This window comes from Phocoena sinus, chromosome 3 (genome assembly GCF_008692025.1).
Source record: "Phocoena sinus isolate mPhoSin1 chromosome 3, mPhoSin1.pri, whole genome shotgun sequence".
NCBI classification, from domain to species: Eukaryota; Metazoa; Chordata; class Mammalia; order Artiodactyla; family Phocoenidae; genus Phocoena; species Phocoena sinus.
The window spans coordinates 145,542,592-145,564,660 of NC_045765.1; positions in this window are offsets into that span (position 1 = coordinate 145,542,592).

The following is a 22,069-nucleotide window of genomic DNA, read 5'->3' on the forward strand; positions in this document are numbered from 1 at the left end:
ACTGACTCAAACAAGGAAAACACATGCTCCGTTTGGCAATCCAGAACATGGGTTAAACATAAAAATTTCCATGGCACATAATCCTCACGGTTTAAAAAGTGGAAAATTTGGAATTTTTTCAACTTTTCTTTATGGAATAATTGGTTTGGTTGCCTTATTAAGGAAGGCCTAGCTGTTGTACTTGCTATAATATTTGAGATTTATCTCAGTAAAAAAACCTAATATATATCATATACATTGCTGGACTAAAAAAAAAGAAGTAAATTTTAAAAATCAAGGGGTTATTGGTATAGCCACTATGGAGAACAGTATAGAGGTTCCTTAAAAAAACTAAAAATAGAGCTACCATATGATCCAGCAATCCCACTCCTGGGCATATAGCCAGAGAAAACCATAATTTGAAAAGATACATGTACCCCAGTGTTCACTGCAACATTATTTACATAGCCAGGACATGGAAGCAACCTAAATGTCCATCAATGGAGGAATGGATAAAGAAGGCCTGGTACATATATACAACGGAATGTTACTCAGCCATAAAAAGGAACAAAGTAATGCATTTGCAGCAACAAGGATGGACCTAGAGATTGTCATACTGAGTGAAGTAAGTCAGACAGAGAAAGACAAATGTCATATGATATCGTTTATATGTGGAATCTAAAAAAATGGTACAAATGAACTTATTTGCAAAACAGAAATAGAGTCACAGATGTAGAAAACAAACTTATGGTTACCAAAGGAGAAAGGGGGGGGATAAATTGGGAGATTGAGATTGACATAAGCACGTTATTATATATAAAATAGATAACCAATAAGAACCTGCTGTATAGCATAGGGAGCTCTACCCAGTACTCGGTAATGACCTATATGGGAATAGAATCTATCAGTAAAAAAGAGTGGATATCTGTATATTTATAATTGAATCACTTTGCTGTACAGCAGAAACTAACATAACATTGTAAATCAACTTTACTACAATAAATTTTTTTTTAATTTAAACAGGAAAAAAATAATTTTCTGCTCTTTTCAAAAAAAAAAACCTATTATGCAAAGCACATTCAATACAAATAATAATAACATTGAGCCACCTCAAACGTATACCAAGGGGCTTCCCTGGTGGCGCAGTGGTTAAGAACCTGCCGGCCAATGCAGGTGACAAGGGTTCGAGCCCTGGCCTGGGAAGATCCCGCATGCCGCAGAGCAACTAAGCCCGTGCACCATAACTACTGAGCCTGCGTTCTAGAGCTCATGTGCCACAGCTACTGAAGCCCGCGTGCCTAGAGCCTGAGAAGCCCGCGCACCGCAACGAAGAGTAGTCCCTGCTCGCTGCAACCAGAGAAAGCCCTCGCGCAGCAACGAGGACCCAACTCAGCCAAAAATTAATAAATGAATAAATAAATAAAAAATTTAAAATGTAAAACAATAGCATTCCTAAAAATTAGAAATGTTTCTATTTTTAAGAAATTAAAAATTAATTTTCTAAAATTAATTTTTATAAATAAGTTTCGATTCTTAAAAAATAGAAATAAGTTTCTATTTGTATCTTTTTTATTATATAGGCCGTTTTTAACACTGTCTTTTCTCAGTAAATTAAATTCTCAATAAATTACTTAGACCACTTTGAGATGACAGACATCTCTAATTAGTCGTTGCTTGTGAAAGAAATTCCCATTATAAGGAAGGAAAGCAATGTTGGTACAGGGACAAAATAAGGTGATATTCTAAACAATAAAGGCACCAAATATAACTTTTGAAAGTTGGGCAATGAAAAGTATTTGAGAATAAAATCATATTCATTATCTAATAACCACAAAAACGTCACTGAGGTTGTCTGAAAAAATGCCTAACATTTATAAAAATTAGTTTGTTCAAATAAAAATCCAAATAAATGCCATACATTGCAACTGTCAAAAAATAAAAGCGTTAATACTGACCTTGAATGGAAAAATAATTTTTTTGTGTGAAATTCGTGTGATTTTTTTTAAAGTGAAAAGAAATAAAAGAAAAAGGGGGGAAGTACACTGCAGCAAGCACGGCTTGCAAAGAGCTGCAGCAAGCTTTTAAACTGGGGCAGTTTACCGTGTTGAAGGTATTAGATTCACTGTGATTCTCAGAATCAAAGGGTGGGTTGTTATGATGTAATTTTAATTATATGATTCCTACTCCTCCTGTATGCTGTGTCAAGTAGTTCAAAATGGAGTCATAATGGCCAATGGGAACCTCAATGATTGTTTTGAAGCATCCAATGTTTAAGTGAGAGATGTTGAGTGTCACTAGGGATAAGGAACGTTCCACATCCATGGATAGACTTCCGGGGAGCAGAACGGGAGACTGATAGGAGACCCCTGGGGCATAACCATTACACTCTCGGGTGGACCCCTTAAAATAACATTGAGAGGGGTGGTCTGAAAGCTCAGCCTCCCAGGACCTGACTCTATGTGGCCCAGGAGCTGTTCCAGACGGAGCTGTGGGGGCTCCATAGGAACAGAGGGTGACTTCCCGCTCACGTGTGTCCTGAGACCCGTTGCTGGACCTGGGGCGATGCTCGTGCTGAGGCCTCCTTCCCGGATCCCTCTTCTGGGTGGTTCCTTACTCCCTTCCCTCTTCCTTATTTGCATGACTAACTTATGTTGTGCTGTGTGAATGTGTGCAGTAAAACGAGTGATTCCCGCATGGAATATTGGCTTCGCTTCCTACCCCTCTAATCCCGTGATTCTCCTGCAACAGTCTCACTAGATTCCCTACTTCCATGCCCCTCAGAGACATATTGGAATAAACCTTGCTCTTTCGCATCTCTGTGTCTTTGCTTCAAACTGTTCTGTTTAATTAAACAAGGAAGCCACTAGACTGATGGGCTCTAAAGCCATCCTGGCCAATGTAAGTAAACCAAAACCTAAGCCTGTAAATGTCTCCAGGTCATGAAATGGAAACCTAAGGACAACCAATCACAGACATCCAGCCTTCCCAGATAAGGTAACAGCTGAAACTATAGCCACTCAATAATGTCCCTGCTAGAGAATGGACTTGAGGATATGGGGAGGGGGAAGGATAAGCTGTGACAAAGCGAGAGAGTGGCATGGACATATATACACTACCAAATGTAAAATAGATAGCTAGTGGGAAGCAGCCACATAGCACAGGGAGATCAGCTCGGTGCTTTGTGACCACCTAGAGGGGTGGGATAGGGAGGGTAGGAGGGAGGGAGACGCAAGAGGGAGGAGATATGGGGACATACGTATATGTATAACTGATTCACTTTGTTATAAAGCAGAAACTAACACACCGTTGTAAAGCAATTATACTCCAATAAAGATGTATAAAGATAATAATAATGTCCCTGCTTCCCTTCCCGGGTCTTCTCTGTAAATGTCTCGCCCCTGGTTGGGGTGTCCCCCTCCGCACTTCCGGTTTAGCCTTGTCTGGTTCCAATCCATGTTCGTTCCAATACCCTCTTAGACGTTTTCATGTGCCTCTGTTCACCTTTTAACAGTTCCTTCAGCTTGGAAGGCTTTTCTTCCTCTTATCTGCTTGTCAAAATCCTTCTGCACTTCCAGGCTCAGTGAAAGAGACCTCACCTCCTCCAAAGGCCTTGCTCCATTGGCCCAGATGGATTTAATCCTTCCCTTCCTCCTGGGCCCATTGCCTGGAGTCAGTGTAGTGAGGACCAGGCTGTCCGCACCCTGACACTGACCCCTCACCAGGGCAAAATGGGTGACAGCCTGTGTGTCAGTTTCCTCACGTGTGAATGAGGAGTGAGGAATTAATTCACGTAGACGATTTAGAAAATTGCCTGGTGAAGAAAGCACGTAGTCCATGTTAGTTTAACTGTTTCGCGAAGTAGGCTGGATTGGTGAGGGACAAGGAGACAGCACTTTATTTTTCTAACTGTTCCTACAGGGAGAGTTCCTGGAGAGTCATGCTTCCCTGCCCTGCTGATGAAAGATCAGGCAGTTCTTTCACATTTCTGGTCCTTTTAGTTGACGAAAGCCCAATCTGGTCTAAGAATCATATCACTCTTGCAGAATCAGTGCACTTGTCAAAATCCTAAATGCTCACCAACTTGTCCCAGCTTTCTCTGTCTGAGCAACCTGCTTTGGGGAAGGGACATGCCTGGCTTCCCAGTTTTACTATAGCTCATCCCCCCAGAGCTGTGTGCAGGGCTGTGTGTCAGTCGGCTCCGGCCGCCATAATGAAGTACCACAGGCTGTGTGGCTTAAACAACAGTAATTTATTTTCTCAGAGTTCTGGAGGCTGGAAGTCTGAGATCAAGGTGTCAGAGGCATGCTTTTTTCCTAAAACCACTCTCCTTGGCTTGTAGACGGCCGTCTTCTCACTGTGTCCTCACGTGGTCTCTCCTCTGTGCACGTGAACCCCAGTGTCTCTTGATGCATCCAGATTTCCTCATCTTGTAAGGACACCAATCAGATTGGATAATGGCCTCATTGTTAACTTCTTTATCTCTTTAAAGAGCTTATCTCTAAATACAGTTCCATTCTGAGGTACTGGGGGTTAGGACACAATTCAACCATAACAAGTGCATGAAGAGTTGCATCTGGGTTGGCACCCTCTGGGCACAGCAGATGTCCAGACTGGACTCTCGCTCTCATGGGCAGTCATATGAGACCCTCACCAGAGATCTGTTGAAGCAGCCACGCCTCTCCCCTCTGCCTGATTCTGAGTCCTCCCTCCATCTCTGGGCTTTGGTTGTCTGTCCTACTGTTGGGGTCCCGTGCCGCACCCCATGCAGGCCTTTTGGAGGAGCTCTGCTTTACCATGTTGTATTTGATCCCCCAGGAGGTGTACACATTTGTCCCATCATTGGTGGATGCCCAGCTCACCCCCAGTGCTTTCATTTCTCTCTCTTCTGCTCTAAGAAGACACTAAAGATAGCTGTCTCAGGTGGGTGTGACACTAATCCCTACCGTCCTCTAAACCTCCAGGGATATATGCCAAGGACATTCATCTCTGGTGACTTTCCCTCTTAATCTTCCGCATAAACATTCACCCCAGGACTCACCAATCTCAACCCTTTAACATCCTTCTAGGGAGGGATAAGGTAATGCTGGTGTCTTAGGCTGCTCAGGCTGCCATAACAAAATACCACGGGATGCGTGGCTTAAACAACAGAATTTTATTTCTCACAAGTCCAGAGGCTGGAAGTCCAAGATCAAGGTGCCAGCAGGTTTGGTTTCTGGTGAGAGCTCTAGCCTTTCCTCTGAGTGTACATATGGGGAGGAAGGGCAAGAGAGGGAAGGAGGGAGAGAGATAAAGAAAGCTGGGTTGGGGGAGATAAGAAGCTTTCTGGTGTCTTTGCTTATAAGGACACAAATCCTATCAGATCAGGGCTTCACCCTGATGACCTCATTTAACCTCTATCTGCAATGCAGTCACATTGGAGGTTCAACATATGAATTTTATGGGGCACAATTCAGTCCACAGCAGCCGTCAAAGCCAACCTGGTGCTAACTCCTGGGCAAGTCCTGTGTGAATGTTCTTAGCCTTGATCTAAACTTGGCACTTGCTGTTTTCACCCTTGGAGGCCACTGCTGAAATAGTGAGACAGCAGGATCCATCGAGTCTAACTTCCTATAACATCAGCTATCCTTTTGGCGCTGTCGAAACTACACTGTAGCCCTTCTCACAATTAGGGATGTGAGTCTCAGTCTTCCCTTGAGATCATAAGCTCCTGTAGGTTGGGAGTAAATCTTTTGTTTTAATCGAAATATAGTTGACTTACAATATTCTATTAGTTTCAGGTGAACAGCATAGTGAGTCACTATTTTTTATAGATTATACTCTATATAAAGTTATTATAAAATATCGACTATGTTCCCTGTGCTGTACATTACACTCTTGTAACTTACATATTTTATACCTAGTAGTTTACACCTCTTAATCCCCTTCATCTATTTTGCCCCATGCCCTCACTAGTAACCACTAGTTTTTCTCTGTATCTGTGAGTTTTAGGGGTAAATCTTATGACATGAACACTGTGGTCATTTGTTTGTTCTACGTGTGGGAAAACTCAATGAATAGTTGCTAAGGTGAATTGAAGCATGATTTGCGAAAAGTTTCTCTCTGCATAAGCAGGGCTGCCCTGAGATCAGTTACTTTTTGACAAATGTGGTCTGTGGAATTGACACTTGTCATCCTGAGCACTGGATATGCTGAGCTATACCACTGAGATGGTATACAGAGAGGAGGCAGCCAAGGAAGGCATTTTCTAGTAAGGAGAAGATTTTAGGATTTTGGCTTTGCATTGAAAATTATTTTAGAGGCATAGGTTATCAGCTGGTTACAGAGGCATGCTTAATTGGTGTGGTAGGATGCTTAAATTTAAGAGTTCTAAATGTATGTTTCACTTCTTCTGTAGGTAGTGCTTCCTTGCTTTTAGGAAGCTTTATAGCAGGTTGAAAGGAAGTGTTGCCTGCAAACCATCTCCTCTTAGATTTGTTTCCAAATGCCTAAATCCTTCGAGGAGAATAGGGTGTGAGAGTGAAAGAACCTCTGAAGGAAGCCTGGAGAGAGAGGTGGGGATTCAAGTGCAACCTAGGGCAGTGAGAAGGCCTGGGGTCCTGTGAGTAGAAGGTATTCGTGCCCTGGTCCATGACAGCACCCTGAGGATGTGAAAGGAGCTCAGAGGGATGGGCCCGGTTGGGCATCAGAGAGACTCATCCTAGGTTCCTGGGTCCCCAAATTCCCCAATGTGCCTGGGCTCCAAAAGTGGCACTAAAACAAGGCAGCTCTGGGCCAGACAGGGTTATGGGAGTCTGAACAAAGGGCCTCTCAGTGATCCTCAGTGTGGACATATGCCAATGCCAGCAGGGGGCCCCCAGTGTGTTGGTGGAACCCTAAACGTTGGTACCTTTGCCCTCTCCTGGGGTTGAGTGGAAGAGGGAACAGCCCCAAGAATGACTGAAGTTTAATTTTCCTTGGATCTTGAAGTAGTACATGAGCTGATTTAGAGAAAATAAAGACTGTTAGTATTTCTCACACCCTAGAGTCTGGGGTCTGAGATTTATTCCCATTGCATTATTTCAGAAAGAGATTTGGTTTTAAACTTTTCTCTGAGATTGGAGAGGGAGCGTGTTCAAAGGATAGGATGAGTTCCAACAGCCTGAACACGATCGCCATCTAGTGGTGATACAGCATAACAGCACTTGCACACAGACCTAAGGCTCAGTATTCTTTGTTTTGCTCTTTTCTGCAGAAATACAATAGAAATATACTACATAAAATAACAAACATGTGAAAGATACTCTATTCCAAAAACAGAGTTTCTAAAAAGGGCTGGAACTGGGCAATAAGGTAGCATTATAATTCTAATGTCTCCCAGCCCCTCTAGAAATCAGAAGTACTTAAATTGATGTGTTAATAGGTTTACAGAACAAGGATTTTTTTTTTTTTTTTTACAAAATCATCTCAATTAACAAACAATTCACCAACCCTGTTCCTATAATCGCCAGGCAAGAATTGCTATAACACTCTTAGGAGGGGGCAGTGGGGTGTTGTATAATAAATATTGCGTTAAGAGTTCATGCTTGTGATCTGGCATTCCCCAATATCTATTCTCCACTTTTTAAGAAATTTATCCCCTAATTTTTAGTTGCCACATGGCATCCCAAGATAAAGATCTAATTTTTCAACCTCCCTTGCTGGTAAGATTCTATGACTCAGTTCTGCCCTTATTTGCAACTTCCTCTGACTAGCTGGAATGTGAGTGTGATGGCTGGAGTTCAAGGAACCACTTTTGAACCAAGAGGTGGAGGAATTTGTTGAAGTTGGCAGAACATCAAGATAGAAGTCCTGAGTCCTTGATAATTGATGAACTGCCATGGCAACCCCAGATTATCTCCAGACCTACTTTATATGGAAGAGAAATAAATTTATATTTTGTTTAATACATCAGTTGATACCTAGAAATGGCTTTTTGCATGTTACAGAAAGTAAAGTATTAGTAATGGTCTATTGGAAGTGGTAAAAGAGAGGGCAGTGAGGACTCAGATACCGTAGACTGAGAACATGGGGATCTTTGTTTTGCAGCAGCAAGACATTTAGTTAAAGTTTTACTCACTGTAGTCTGAAAGGCTGTAGTGCAAACTGAGGTTCTAGCATCTTCCATTAAGAATTCTCTGCCAGACCATGGAAGCTAGCCCATGGCCAGAAATCAGCTTAAGGAAGCTGCCTCTCTACCCAAGCATCTGGTTTCAGAGGTTATAATGTAGCCCTCCATTCAGTTAATCCATTTTGAACTGGTTTCAAAAATACAGAAACCAGTTAGTCAAAGACCAGACCCCTGAGACTTGATGTCTGGAAGAGCTCTGATCGGCCCTAGGGAAATGGTGACTGCTTGAATCTGAATCTTTTCACACATCCTTCCCTCCAGCCATAAAGTCAACATGGAACACAGACAAAATCTTACCTGCAGCATTTCTAGGAGACAGGTCTATCACAAACTTCAAATTGAAGAAAGAGAAATAAACACCTGATTTCAACAGAGATGTAGCGGGAGCTCCTGCTGCCATGTGGGCCTTTGGGTAGGGAGGGAAATCCCAGGATGTCGGGGTATAGCGGGGAGAGGAGGAGGGGCAAGGGTGTGGTTGAAGCCTAGACAAAATCAGCCCCACAAGGAGAAAGCTGGGCTCTAAGTGCTGGAGTACTGAAGCCCCACCTAGTACTTGGGGGTCTTACAACATCAGGCAGAGGGAAGGGCCCTGAAACTGAGGGGACCAGAGACAGAAACCTTGGAGAAGATGGCTTCCAGGGAGAAAGACTTCAAGAAAGAAATGTCGGGGAAAGGAAGGGGAAAATTAGAGGCATGAGAATTGGAAAAGAAGAAGTAAAGCTATCCTTTTGGGGTGCCAACATGACAATATAACTGGAAACGAAATAATCAATGATAGTACTAATGCAAACAGTGAAAGAATTCAGCGATGTAGCAGGATGTAAAATTAACATGTGCAAAATCAGTCACCTTGAAGGTCATATCCATGTCGTGGATATGCTTCCTCCAAACCTACACTCTAAATATATCAGACAAACCTGAAGTGAGGGGCATTCTGTAAACACGTGACTAGTACTCCTCAAAACTCTTATGGTCATGAAAACCAAGGAAAGATTGAAAAACTGTCACAGATCAGAGATGACTAAAGAAACACAACCACTAAATGTAATGTAGTGTCCTGGGTGGGATCCTGGAGCCGAAAAAGGATATTAGTGGGAAAACTGATGATGGCCGAATAAAGTCTGGATTTTGACAGTAATGTAGAAATGTTGGTTTCTAAGTTCAGACAAATGTAACATGTTCATCTTAGAGGAAACTGCGAACTCTGTACTATTTTGCAACTTTTCTGTAATTCTAAAATATTCTGAAATTAAAATTTTATTAAAAAGGATAAATAGCTTCCAGTTACACGAATAGAGTCCCACCATGAACAATAGCTACAAAAGACATTAAGCACTTAGGAATAAACATAATCAGAAATGTGCAGTCAAGGGACTTCCCTGGTGGCGCAGTGGTTAAAAATCCGCCTGCCAATGCAGGGGACGTGGGTTCGATCCCCGGTCCGGGAAGATCCCGCAAGCCGCGGAACAACTAAGCCTGTGCGCCACAACTACTGAGCCTGCGCTCTAGAGCCCGCGAGCCACAACTACTGAAGCCCGCACGCCTAGAGCCCATGCTCCGCAACAAGAGAAGCCACCGCAATGAGAAGCCCGCGCACCACAACAAAAAGTAACCCCCCGCTGAACACAGCTAGAGAAAGCCCACGCGCAGCAACAAAGTCCCAATGCAGCCAATAAATAAATAAATAAATGTATATTTAAAAAAAGAAATGTGCTGTCAAAATGAAGAAAATAATAAAACCTCTCTGAAAGATACAAAATTAGCCTTAAACCCATGGAAAGATATCCCTTGTTTTTGAATAAAAGGATTCAACATTATCACGATGCCATTTCCCCATTAGTAAATTTATCTCAATCCCAATTAAAAAAAAAACAAAACACCAGCAGGCTTTTGTTATGCAATATAATGACCAGTTTATATCGAAGTTCATGTGGAAAAATAAATGTGCAAGAATAGCCAGAAAACACAGAAAAAGAAAAGCTATAGGTGGGTGTCTGCCAGACTTTAAAACAGCTAATGTAGCTTCTATAATTAAAGCGGTGCAGTACTAGTGCCTGCGAACACAGACCAATGAAATAGGATAGAAAGTCCAGAAACAGACCCAACTGCATATGGAAATTTAGTAAATCATAAAAGTGGCATCGAAAATCACTGAAGCAGGGCTTCCCTGGTGGCGCAGTGGTTGAGAGTCCGCCTGCCGATGAAGGGGATGAGGGTTCGTGTCCCGGTCCGGGAGGATCCCACATGCCGTGGAGCGGCTGGGCCCGTGAGCCATGGCCGCTGAGCCTGCGCGTCCGGAGCCTGTGCTCCACAGCGGTAGAGGCCACAATAGTGAAATCACTGAAGCAAAGATGGAGTTTTGACAGACTTCTTGAGTAAGTTATTTTGCCTTGATTGTCTTAATCTGTAAGGTGGACCTGATTGCATTGTTTAGTGGGAAGAGAACCAAATGAGGGGCATTGCGACATTATTATCCACCACTTTCAAGTAGATCCCTTGATCCCTCTGATTCTCCCTCCCGTCGACTAAGAACTGGGAATAAGAATAAAATCCAATCCACTTCCGGCTCAGGGGAATTGCTGGTATCCAGAGAGAAAACATTTGTGAGACTGAGGAGAGTTGCAGAAAAACAAGGGATGCTTAAGCAGGTTCACCCCAGCACGAATCCAAATGGACCTTAATTGTGTCGTTGGCTTCTATTCCAAGGCTTCAGTGACGCCACCCGAGCTACCCAGGTTGGAATTTCCTGGGTAAGTGGGAAGCGGAGGAGAAAATATCACGTGAATGTTACTGAGTCAGAAAAAAAAAGATTGGAACATTTTCTTACCCTTTCTTCCTTTTTTTATTCATTTAAAAACATTAGAGTTCAGGTCCCCTGAGTCACCAAAAAGCTGGTGACCACCTCCCATTCACGGACCTCACGTGAAGATGCTAAGGGTCAGCAATGGAGTAACAAAACCAGGAAGATGAGCTGTGTCCTTGGGGGCTGAGGCACCTTCTCGGCAATGTTTTCATGGGGCTATGGCTTTGGTCTTCGTGTGCCCCCAGCAAGATGTCTGCACAGCATCCTGTGTGGAGGAAGGTCAGCTGTTGATCTCTAGTACTGCAGGGCCTGGGGACTCGTGAAGTTACAACAAAATTTTTACAAGCAGGTCTTTACTCTTTTAAACCTGCAGCTCTAATTGAGGCAAGGTGCTCATTTCAACAGGAGTTAGGCTGAGCGATGAATTACAGACAGGGTTTGTGTCTACCAGCCATTAAAACATCTGTGTAAGGGAGTTTGGTCAAGCCAGCTTTACACAGTTCATGCAGACATGATATTATGATGATGTATTCAAGAGACGGAAGTTTTATGAAAGAGGAGTCTCTGACTCTTGTTAAAGATAAACTGAGGAGTATTAAAATTTTTGAGTTTATTTGAGCAAAAACTGGTTCACACAGGGCAGTGCAAAACCAGAAGTGGTTAGGAGCGCTCCATCGATTGGACCTATACAGAGATTTTTATTTTTATTTTTATTTATTTATTTTTGGCCACGCCTCATGGCAAGTGGGATCTTAGTTCCCCGACCAGGGATTGAACCTGTGCCCCCTGCAATGGAAGCACAGAGTCTCAACCACTTGACCACCAGGGAAGCCCCTATAGAGAGACGGTTACAAAGAAAAGGCAGAATCAAAGCAAGGAAATTGTTGATTGGCTGTAGATTAAAGCCTAGTTGGCTCTTTGTGATTTGTTGTCCTTAGTGCTTTGATTTGCAACCTTGAGGCATTTACAGGCTTAGACTTTGGTTTGCTTAAGTAGTCCACCACCTCATTAGCGCCACCTTCTTGTTTAATTACCACTCTTCACAAACAAGATGTTTTTCTGAAACGTTCTTGCCCCATCACCATAAAGTCATTGCTGCCCACAGTTCTAATTTGAGGAAACCATATAGAAGTGTTTCCCCCTTGGGTCTATGATGTATGATATCTCTCTCCCTTCCTCCTGGCCTGAAATCTCTTTCCTATTCAGAGCCTCTGGCCAGACAGCAAAGTCTGGGTTGTTGTCTCAAGAGTTGCCCATGAATGTCTTTGGACCAATAATGGGGTGGAGGGGGGTCTTTAGTCTTGTTTGTATCCATCAGTCCCATAGTACAATGATCTAGAAGCCAAAGGCCTTGGGCTACCATCCTGAGAGGATAAGGTACAGGCAGGTTCCAAAAGGGAGATAGGTAGCCAGTATGGATGTTAACAAGAGAGGGAAGCAGCCCTGGCTGGGAGTTCTGAGCAGCCTGAGAATAACACACCTGGGTAGGCAGACTCTGAGTGATGTGGTGGTCCTCACAACTGTTGGAGTGAATAAGAGAATGTCCTGGAGACAAACACCCTGACAAGTCCCCAAACCAACCACTGGCAACCTCCCACCAGGACCTTTTAGTATGGCTCTCCTAGCCACACTGTCAATGAAAACCCTGCCTGTTTTCCTTAAAGGCACGAACAGAGGGCGCTGTCGCCCAACGGAAACTACATTCAGGTACTGCTGAACCATTTTCCAATCTAATATATCATCCCCTCCCACTCCAGTCTATGAAAATTCATCTTTTTGAGCAATCCCAAACTGAATTTATTTTTTCAGCTTCCTGCTCAGCTGTGGTGGAGATGTTTTCTTTCAACAGGATCTCTGCTGAACACATGCTGTATGGACTGGGTAATTCAACATCCTGGTGGAGCCCAAAGAGACACCTTAAGATGACAGTTTGGGCAGCATTATTTGTTTGCACACAGAATGAGTGTCATTCTTGTGTTTAGGAGACCCAGTCTGCAAACACTGCAAGAATGCCAAGGGAATTTGGACAGTGGAGGCAGTAGAACAGTGAGGGCTGTACATCCTAAAAAGAACCCAGAGGGGGTACACACACACACACACACACACACACACACACACGCACGCACACACACACAGGATTTTTCAATTGGTCAAAACGGTCAGGGATTTTGGTCTACCATCGTCTCTCCAGGGCCTGTGGCATCCCTGCCTTCCACATAGTAGGTGCCTATAAATACCTTTGAATCATAACTGATATATATTCAATGTCAAAATTTGTTGAGAAGTTCGGTCCCCTGGCTGTTTAGCTTATGAGGCACTAAATAATGTTTAACTGTTTTAACTGAGCTTTTTGAAACTCAGCTAACTGAATCGGCTCTTTGTTTGAAGATCACAGGGATGAAGTGAATAAACGTATTGAGCAAGCACTGCCCTTTCCCCCTCAGCTCTCCAGAAACTCTCCCATTCTCCTTACTTGACTCTCTTCCCCACGGGGACCCGTGAAGACGGGTCACTGTGAGCCTGGCCCTGGCTGGGACTGAAGCCGCCCAGTGTTTTCCCCAGTGCCTGGTGGGTCCTGCCCCCCGGAGGGGACCTCACTCTGCTCCTCTAGTCTCTTCCTCCTGCCTCTCACATCCAAGACCGGCACCAAGCGGGTAGCAAGAGTGACCGCTTCCCTCCTCTGCCTGGAGCCCATCACTTCTTTTTGTTACACTGCTCAGAACCTCAGAAGGGACCATAGGGGTGTCACTTAGCCCACATGGACCTGGTTTCCTCATCCGGGACCTGAGACCCGACCCCAGGAACTCCGTGCTCCCTTTCATCTCCAGCTTCCTCTGCTTCTCAGACCCACACACCCTGGGGCGGATCAGGAGACAGCAGTCACGCCCTGAGGGTGGTACCTAAAGCCTGGCTCTGACCCGCAGCAGTTTCACCTGGGGACTTGAGAGCAACGCAAGTTCCCTGCCTTCCCTAGACCTTTGGGATCCGACTGGAGCTGGGGACCCTCAGGCTATGATTGAGCAGCCCCTGGGGATTCTGATCCCTGTCACATTGAACCCCTGTCCTGCAACTGTGTAGTGGGAAGGTAGGGGTCAAGAGACAGAGGAGCATGTGTAGCTTGGGCTCACCGGAGGCTGGAGAAGCGGCGTCAGGGAGGGCCTGGAGGGTGGGAGGTGGAAAGCACAGGGAACTCCCGGGCTAAGGAAGAGAGGCAGCTGGTGGCTAAGAGCACAGGCTCTCATGTGACTACTTAAATTCGGGCTCTGCCGCCTATTGTGTGTGTGACCTGGGCAAGAGGCTTAAACTCTATGCTTCCGTTTTCTCATCTCTAAAATTCTCACGGGGCAAGTAGTAGTAGTATAGCTGGCGTTGCCCAAATGCCACTCAGTCCCTTCAGGGCTCTCCTCCCTGACACCTTTGCTCTTTCTGGATGTCAAAGCCTGCTTCCTGAGTCCAAGTGTCCTATCCTCACCCCCTAACACGACAGCTGTCCCCAAACAATGACTGCTCGGATGGGTGTGTCAGAACTCCAGCTCTCTTGCCCCTTTGTGACTAAATCTGCTCAGTGTTCTACGCGGATTCCAGAGTTTCCTCAGAAAGAATAAGCTCCTGTAACCCCTTCGGCGAGTGGCACCCCCTTCCCTGTCTCCCTTTCCAGCTCCCCGCGGCTTGCTGCCTAAGATCACCTTGCCAACAGCCTGCCCTTGAGTCCTCATGTCAAGGTCTTCTTTGGGGGAACCCAAGCTGATCCAAGAACTTACCCTCTAGGGTTGATATGAGGATTCATGCAGTCAGTGCTGAGAGCTATGCTCAGCACACAGCGGGCACTCCGTAAACGATCGCCGTTACTACTAGTAGCTGAGCGCTGAGTTTGGAGTCAGGACACCTGATACCAGTCTTGCTTTGCAGCTGCCAGCGAGGGGCGCCTGAGGAAGCCAGTTATCCCCTCTGAGTGTCAGTTTCCGCCCTTTCAAGGCTATTGGGGGAATAAAATAGAATAGCTCTGCAGGCACTTTGCAAACGCTGAAAGGTTACACCCAAGTGAAAGGTAAGAAGAACTAAAGGCTGAGGAAACGCGCACAGCTCAGCCCCATATACCCCCGGAGCCGGGAGCCAGGACCACCTTGGGCCCAGATAGGAGCCTCCTGAACCAGCGTCCACTCACCTGGGAGGGTGGGGATGCAGCCGGGGATTCCTCAGCCTCACTCATTTGACACGGCAGTACTGAGCACTGCTGAAAATCAGGCCCTTTGATCCCTCCAGTGCTGAGCATTTGGGGCCGAGTATCTCAGGAGTCACGAGGCTTTTATCTTGAGGTATTTAAAATGGGTATATTGGGCGGCTTCCTTGGTGGGGCAGTGGTTGAGAGTCCGCCTGCCGATGCAGGGGACGCGGGTTCGTGCCCCGGTCCGGGAAGATCCCACATGCCGTGGAGCGGCTGGGCCCGTGAGCCATGGCCGCTGAGCCTGCGCGTCCGGAGCCTGTGCTCCGCAACGGGAGGGGCCACAACAGTAAGAGGCCCGCGTACCGCAAAAAAAAAAAAAAAAAAAAAAAAAAAAAAAAAAAAAAAAAAAAAAAAGGGTATATTGGAAACAAGAGCAATGCCAAATGGGTTCCAATATTTCTCTTTTATGAATTAAATGCTTGTAACATGAAAAGTGCAACGCAGCATGACTGTCCGACTAGCACCATAATTAAACTATTCACGAATCATTCTTAATTCGCAGTGAGAACAGGGGGGTGGTCCAAGGCAAGACTCAGAAGAAGTTTCCTCCCCTGAACTGCGTGTGTTTTGTCGAAGAATCCCCAACTTAATTGGCCACGATGTCAGAGGCCTGACTCCTTGGCCCTTTGTCCCCCACCCGAGCAGGGAAAGCCATTTTGAAAGTGGAGGTGTTGAAAGAGCCCCCTGGGAGCCCTGTGGAGTGTGGACTGCAGAGGAGAGACAGGCAGGGGATTTTTTTTCCCCCCCAATTATTTATTTATTTATTTTTGGCTGTGTTGGGACTTCGTTGCTGCGAGTGGGCTTTTCTCTGGTTGCGGCGAGCGGGGGCTACTCTTCGTTGCGGTGCATGGGCTTCTCATTGCGGTGGCTTCTCTTGTTGTGGAGCATGGGCTGTAGGTGCTAGGGCTTCAGTAGTTGTGGCACACGGGCTCAGTAGTTGTGGCGTGCGGGCTTAGTTGCTCTGCAGCATGTGGGATCTTCCCAGAGCAGGGCTCGAACCCATGTCCCTTGCACTGGCAGGCAGATTCTCAACCACTGCACCACCAGGGAAGCCCTAGAGACAGGGGATTTATTTGGACATACCAGCAGCCATCTGGACTGAGACCCTGAAGGGCTTAAATGAAGCTGTAGAAAATGGCGATGAAGAGGTGAAAGGGACTAACGTATATTTTGAAGGGGAAGTCTCCTGGTTTTTGTTTTCTTGCCTATGTGAAATAACAGAAACACACACAGGATTAATAGAGGGCCATCTTTTAAAAGAGCGTTCGAAGAATTCTTCTACGGCTTCCAGAAACTTCCAGTAACTGGTGACTTCTGTCCGGTGACTGCTTCCCTCTCCTCAGGGGAAGAAAGAGTTTTACTCAGGCAGGCAGCTTGCCAATGACTGTTCTTCCAGCAATGCACATTTGTCTTTTTATGCCTGAGACATGTTTTTCCTCAAAATGTCCGGGCAAATGCCGGTAGGAGACAATGTGTCCCAGGGTAGTTGATGTTGCTGACAAATGTCATGCCCTTTCAGACTTCATTCTGGATGCCGGGAAGATTCTGAGGTGTCCAAGCTGCTGCAACGCCTGCCATCATTCTTGCATTGTACACGATGGGGAGATTTGTCTGGAACAGGAAGGGAGGGTGGACTCCAGCTCTTCCAGTTTGAATTTCCTGTGAGGGCACAGGTGGGGTCCTGGCAGGGAGGAGGGGCTCCTGGAAGGCCGGCCAGGTCCCCTCCTCTCCGCCATAGCACTGTGCTCACCACCAGCGAGGGGCCAGGCCACTTAAATCTCATCTCAACCTGGCTGCTTTACCTCGAAAACCTCAGCATCACCAACTGAAAAAGTAATGATAACGTGGCGAGGAAAAACTGCCAGGCAGCCTTCTGTTTGAGAAGAGGTGGGTGCTGGGAGTGGAGAAGCAAGTGGCCCAGTGGAGAGAGGACAGCCTCCCAGTAATGGCCGTGGTCACTTGGCTTTTGGGGAGTTTCTGAGAATGGTGGAGGCCTGTGCCCTGTTACCACACAGCTGGCTGAGACAAGTGTGGGATTTCTGAAGGGATCGAGTACGGAAGAAAGCTAAGAGCCATGGTGGTCTTAGAGATTGAGGCAAAACATTCCTGCTTCTTTGCTTAGCTCAGAGAACATGAAGCCACCCAATTCGCCTGACTTCAAATAGGCCACCCCTCAGCATGACCAGGAAGGAACCACAGAGTTCCTGTTTCCAAATGTTGGCTCTTTGGATACTTGTCTGACCCTGGAAAGGGGGAAGGGTTCCCCCAGATATGCCTGGGGTTGCATTTCCCACCGCCTTTAAATAAATACAACAACACACAAGTCCAGGTTTATGGAGTCTGAAGCTTGGAAAACTTGGAGAGCGTTCTTTAAGAAAAAGAATACCAGGCTATGAATACGCAAGTAGGCATGGAAGTGATCATTTATTCAAAACGACAGAAATCACAACAAATTACGAAATGTCAACAATGGGCTGTATTAGATTCCTGTGGCTGCCATAGCAAATTACCACCCACTCAGTGACTTAAAATAGGGGAAATTTATTCTCTCACAGTTCCGGAGGTCAGAAGTTGGAAATCAAGCTCTCAGTCAGGCCACACTCCCTCCCTTCAGGGGCTCTAGGAGAGGCCTTTCCTGCCTATTCTAGCTTCTGGGAATTTCCCCAGCAGACCCGGGCTTTCTTGGCCTATGGCCGCATCACTGCAGTCTCTGCCTCTGTGGTCACGTTACCACCTTCTCTTCTGTTTGGCTCCTCTGTGTGTCTCTTATGAGGACACTTGTCATTGGATTTAGGGCTCATCTGTATGATCCAGCATGATCTCATCTCAAGACCCTACGTAATTATATCTGCAAAGACCCTTTTTCCATATACAGTAAATTTCATGGGTTCCGGGGATTAGGGTGTGGACCTCTTTTTGGAGGCCACTATTCAACCCACTACACTGACAAATACCATAAACATCACAAATGTCAGGAAGATAACATTACATTTTTATTAAATAGCTGTCTGAATACTTTTCTGAATACTTCACACTTCTGAATACTTTTTCTGAAAATTTTTGGCTGTATACCATTTGACTGCCTCTCCATGTGACAATGATTTTATAATTTCATTTTCTGTAGAGACAATAGAAAGAAGATCCATGTTTACTCCATCATGATTTATTTAAATGTGCATATTATGATTGATAGGTTGCATAGAATATGTGGTTCCATACATTTACTGCTTCCAGGACTGCTATAGGTTCGTGTCCACAAGCACAGGAATTCTGATAAGTTCTAGTTCACGTGATTCCTATCAAAAGAGGAAAAGAAAAAGTACGGTGCTGTATTTGTTTCCTAGGGCTGATGTAACAAAGTACCACAGACTGGGTGGCTTAAAACAACAGAAATGTATTCTTTCATATGTCTGGAGGCCGGAAGTCCAAAATCAAGGTGTGTGTGGGGCCTCGCTCCATCTGAGTCTCTGGACAGAACACTCTTCACCTTTCTCTGGCTTCCGGTGTTGCCGTCAATACTTGGCATTCCTTGGCCTTCCCTGGTTTGTAGCTGCATCATTCTAATCTCAGCCTCTGTCATCACCTGGCATTTTCCAGTGTGTCCAAATTTTCCTCTTTTTATAAGGCCATCAATCACTGTGTTAGGGCCTGCCCTACTTCAATAGGAGGAAGTGGATGACTTCATTTTAACTGACACTTTAATTATATCTGTCATGAAATAAAATTTATATTTTAAGGCAAGAAGAGAACAATTTAAACATAAACTTTTTCTCTGCCAGTTTGGGCCTCCTCCCTTCCCTCTAGTATGCATTGTGCATCTACATTATGCATTAACTAGACCTCCCCAACCGTAGAGCTATCTGCTCAACCATAAAGCTCGATTTTTCTTCTTTTGGCCCTACAAGTCCTTAGAAGATAGCATTCCTTTCTTGGTCTTGTAAGGGGGGTCATGATGACCCACTACACTCCTTGTACGTGCAGAAATCTCTGGTGAACTTTACGTGCAATGTCCAATATGTAATTTCCCTTAAAAATAGTGTTTGGTAAGGAACGGACTGGGTCAGATGACCTGGGGAGATATTGGGCCACACCTAATGGAAGTTCTTAGATTAAATATTTATGCCAGTAGTATTCCGCCTATTTTATGAGTATTGTTTCTTGAATTACCAGATGGGTGACTAAGCCTCCGATAAAAATAATGATGACTAGGGGACTTGAAACAATTGACCAAATATATAGTCCTATAAGATCAATGATTGTAATAGTGTAACTCGGGATATGGGAAGAAGCAACAAGAGGGAGCCATTTCCTGGACCGTAACAGACTAGTAAGACAGGTGGTCCAGAGGCTTTTGGCTACTGTTAACTGGGTCTGGTCCAGTAATAGCACATGGAGTGTCCTGTCAAGGAAATCCTCTCCTGACCTGGGAGTGAGCATTCCTAGTGCAGTGGGACAATTGGTCACAAAATGCCTCCCAAACCTTGGTCAAAATTACGACCGAAAGGGAGGGGATTGTAAAATAAGGGATGTTACCCACCATGCAGTTCTAAAAGAATTAGCCACTGAAGTCACTGACCTACAATACACCCTGAAAGGGATTTAAGGTGAAGATCAGTACAAGGCACTTTCTGCTCTGGGAAAACTGACAGCACTGGCCCTCAGATAGTTAGATTTTTTCAGGAGAAAGTTTTATGAACCTAGTTTCCTGCATTTTCCCATACTTAGAAAAGCCCTGAAACCATTACCTAAGATATTTGTTCCTTGTGAATAGCAGTAGCCTTCTACCAAGCTGTGTGCTTGATTGCATGGACCCCTTCACCAAAATCACATATATACTTGGCCTCCCCCGCCTTGCCTCTTTGGAACAGTCCTCAGAGCTTTCTGAAAGACTGTCTCCTGGGTTATGATCCTCAGGTTGGCTCGAATAACATTCTCCATTTCTTTTTTTAAATTTATTTTTATATTTTTTATTTATTTATTTTTTGCGGTATGCGGGCCTCTCACTGTTGTGGCCTCTCCCGTTGCAGAGCACAGGCTCCGGACTTGCAGGCTCAGCGGCCATGGCTCACGGGCACAGCCACTCCGCAGCATGTGGGATCTTCCCGGACCGGGGCACGAACCCGTGTCCCCTGCATCGGCAGGTGGACTCTCAACCGCTGCGCCACCAGGGAAGCCCTCCATGTCTTTTTTTTGATTATTAATTAAATTTTCCTCGACATCTGCAAAGACCCTATTTCCAAATTACATCACATTCAGAGGTACAGGGAGGTAAGACTTCAACCTATCTTTTCGTGAGACACAATTCAGGTGTATTTATAATTGTACAGGACGCATTCTTCAGTATATACCAGGAGAGAGCCTTCATTTCAGACTCTGCGTCAATGACAAGCAAATCCTTCACTGGCAGTTTTATCCACCAGATGACTGCAACCACCGTCCACAGGCTAGCTTCCATCTCTAGACAGTTCAAACCTGTTTATTATGTTTGCCATAATTTTCTGGAGAATGGGCACGTATCATAAAATTCAGAAACCCCAAATGAAAGGCTCCCAGAGAAGAACCAAGAAGAAGGCTGTGATGTAGAGATGAATGTCTTAGGGGAGCGTGTTGCCTCTGGGTGGAGAACAGGGTGGGTCCTTAATTCTTGAGGATGTAGAGGGCTCTTCCTAACTCACCGTCTGTTTCAGGGTTTTACAGTGCTCTCTGCGAGTTCTTCGGACCTTCACATGTCTCCTGCTTTACTTTAATCCCACTTTTTTTTTTTAAAATGTAGGTGTCTTTTTAAAATTTTTAAAAATTAGTTAATTATTCACTTTGGCCATGCTGCGCGGCACGTGGGATCTTAGTTCCCCGACCAGGGATCAAACCCGTGCCCCCTGCAGTGGAAGCAGAGAGTCTTAACCACTGGACTGCCAGGGAAGTCCCAATCCCACTTTTTTGAGTGTAGGGGTCTCAGAACAGACACCAATGACTCGGCATGCTTGCCCTTAAATCTTCCCATCTGCCAGGATAGGACCTGGCCAGACATCCTTGTCACTGAGCCTGGGACCAGTGGCTTCAGATGCCCCAGCTGCAGAATGACTTCATTTGCATTGCTATTCAGAAGCAAACGGCCCAGCTCCAGGGAAAGTCTTTCCTTTCTAACCAACAAGCCAGTATGTGGCATTTTTCTTTTCCTTACTCTGCAGAGTAAAATGAACCTTGCAGATGTTCCTATAATCCCAGGAGATTAAGATTCACGCATGAGCCGCCGAGAGTGGCTTGGCTCTGATACTGGGTTAGCCAGTTGCCATGTGGCCTAGGGTCAAGTCAGAGGGAGCAGCTGGGAATCTCATTTGAAAGCTAACTTCGCGGCTGTGGTCAGAGAGCCAGAAAGCCTGTTTGCATAGAGCCTTCCCTCACAAACTGCAATGAAGGTGCTTCCCCCATAACAAAGCCTGCAAGCAACAAAGGGGGTAGATAAGAGCACCTCCTTGTCCCAGTGAAGTGGTGGGGCTTGGCTTTCTCTAATCCTGGTGGTGGTGATCAGGCAGTGGAATCCAGGGAGGATGCAGGCGGCCGGACCCTTAACCCATAAGGACTCAACTCGGGGGATCCAGATAAATAAAACATTCTACAGAGTTGGTCCATGATGACTCTGGGAATAGCCATCACCTTAATAAGTAGAGACAAATGGATGCTGGGGCTGGGTATTTTGTGGCAGACCCATTTTACTAAACGGCGGTCAAAGAAACTTTCAAACCAACCAATCAGCGGCCACCCGTTTCCAGGGTCTTATGGGCAGATCAACCCAAAGTTCAAACAGCATCAATAGTATACATTTGGGGCTTCCCTGGTGGCGCAGTGGTTGAGAGTCCGCCTGCCGATGCTGGGGACACAGGTTCGTGCCCCGGTCCGGGAAGATCCCACATGCCGC